This window comes from Egretta garzetta, unplaced genomic scaffold, assembly GCF_000687185.1.
Source record: "Egretta garzetta isolate BGI_Z169 unplaced genomic scaffold, ASM68718v1 scaffold217, whole genome shotgun sequence".
Lineage (NCBI taxonomy): Eukaryota > Metazoa > Chordata > Aves > Pelecaniformes > Ardeidae > Egretta > Egretta garzetta.
Genome location: NW_009260395.1, coordinates 1652046 through 1654516, shown reverse-complemented (window position 1 = coordinate 1654516; position 2471 = coordinate 1652046).

Here is a 2471-nt window from a genome sequence, read left to right as displayed (position 1 = left end):
GAGTTAAAGATGTGAAGAGAAAGCTTCCTACCCTGGTACGGCCCTCGGATCACCATCCATTACTGATTTTTCAGGTAGGCAGTGATGAAGTTGCAACAAGAAGTCCGAGGGCAATCAAGAGAGATTTCAGGGCCTTGGGACCACGGGTTAAGGGATCAGGAGCACAAGTTGTGTTCTCCTCTACCCTTCCAGTTGCAGGGAATGACGAGAGAAGAAACAGGAATAGCCCACAGGCTCTGAGCCTGGTGTCACTGGCAGGGTTTTGGGTTTTTTGATAATGGGTCAGTCTACACGACACCAGGCCTGCTGGCAACAGACGGGGTACACCTGTGTCAAAGGAGGAAAAGGATCTTTGCACAGGAGTTAGCAGGGCTCACTGAAAGAGCTTTAAACTAGATTTGAAGGGGAAAGGGATAAAACCAGGCTCACTAGAGATAAGCCTGGGGGAGGGACACCAATGTTCAAGGGATGGTGTGCTAGTGAGGCCCTTCAGTCTGCCGTCTCAGTGGAGGTAGGGGATGGAGATCCATGCTGCAGCAAAGAGACAATGGTTATGGATGTGTTAGGAACCACGGAAGCGCCCGAGAGTGGTCACATAGGAACTCGGGCTTCTTCCCTCAAAAAGGTGGTGGGATCAATAGCCCAACTGAAGTGTATCTACACCAGTGCACGCAGCATGGGCAACAAACAGAAGGAGCTGGAAGCCATTGTGCAGCAGGAAAACTGATATAGTTACTATCATGGAAACATGGTGGGATGACTCGCACAACCGGAGTGCTGCAGTGGGTGGCTATGAACTGTTCAGAAGGGACAGGCAAGGAAGGAGAGGCACTGGGGGAGCCCTGTTATATTAGGGAGTGTTTTGACTGTCTCGAGCTTAATGATGGTGACAATAGGGTCAAGTGTTTATGGGTCAGAATCAGGGGGAAGGCCGACAAGGCAAATATCATGGTGGGATTCTCTTACAGACCACCCAAGCAGGATGATGAGGCAGATTAAATATTCTACAAGCAGCTGGGAGAGGTCTCACGATTGCTAGTCTTTGTTCTTGTGGGGGACTTCAACTTACCAGATGTCTGCTGGCAACACAACACAGCAGAGAGGACACAGTCTAGGAGGTTCCTGGAGTGTGTGGAAGATAGTGTGTGGAGTCCAGGAAGGCTGGACATCCTTCAACAAGGAAATCTTAAAGGTGCAGAAGCAGGACGTCCCCATGTGCCAACAGACGACCTGGCAAGGAAGAAGACTGGCCTGGCTGAACAGAGAGCTTTGGCTGGTGCTCAGGGAAAAAAGGGAAGTTTGCAGGCAACTCAGGAGGACTACGAGGATGTCATGAGTGAGAAATTGGAAGGGCCCAAGCCCAACTAAATCTGGCTGCTGCCATAGAAGACAATAAAATGTTTCTATAAATACATTAGCAACAAAAGGAGGGCTGAGGAGAATCTTCATCCTTTATGTGGGGGGAAACATAGTGACAACAGCTGAGGTACTTAATGCTTTCTTTGCCTCAGTCTTTAATAGTAAGACTGGCTGTTCTTGGGGTATTCAGCCCCCTGAGCTGGAAGACAGGGACGGGGAGCAGAACAAAGCCCCCACAGGGGGCAGTCCACCTGCAAACTGTGATTATTCTTTCCCTCTGTCCAAAGCCATTTGCTTTACTCCTAGCAGCTGACTGAACACAGCAGCAGTGCTCAGGAGAGGCTGTTGTAAGGGGGCATTTTGTTGCAGTCAGGATTGCTTTTAGGGAAGATGAAGCCTAACCACAGGGCCTGTCTGAAGCATTAGCTCTAAGCCCTAAAGAACCACGTAGTTCATCTTGGATTTTGCTTACCTCAAGTCTTTTGTCTAACTGACAAAAAAAAAAAAAACTTCCTACAAAGCAGCTGTGACCTCAGGCGATAAATGCGCATAATGCACAGAAGAGCCCCAGACAGGGATCCATCCTTGGACTTGATCTGTGAGTGCAGTCAGATGGCCTACTAGGCAAAAGGAAATACAAACCAATGTGAAGACTAACAGAACAACAGATACTAATGAGGTTCGTTAGATACTGCTTGATTTTTTATCTCTGATTAGAGTAACTGACTTATTTTTTTAAATATTAATTGGATAAGCTGATGTTATTTTCACATTAAAGATTTGCACAGTGCAAGAGTTAGTTATTTTATATTATTAGATATTAAGAGTTTTATTATATTCTGATCGGCGGGGCAGAGTCCAGTTGGAGGCTGGTAGCTAGTGGAGTTCCGCAGGGCTCAGTACTCAGCCCAGTCTTGTTCAATTTATTCATCAATGACCCAGATGAGGGGACAGAGCGTACCCTCAGCAAGTTCGCTGATGACACAAAACTGGGAGGAGTGGCTGATATGCCGGAAGGCTGCGCTGCCATTCAGCAGGGCCTGGACAGGCTGGGGAGTTGGGCTGAGGGGGACATGATGAAATTCAATAAGGGCAAGGGTTGAGGGCTGCAC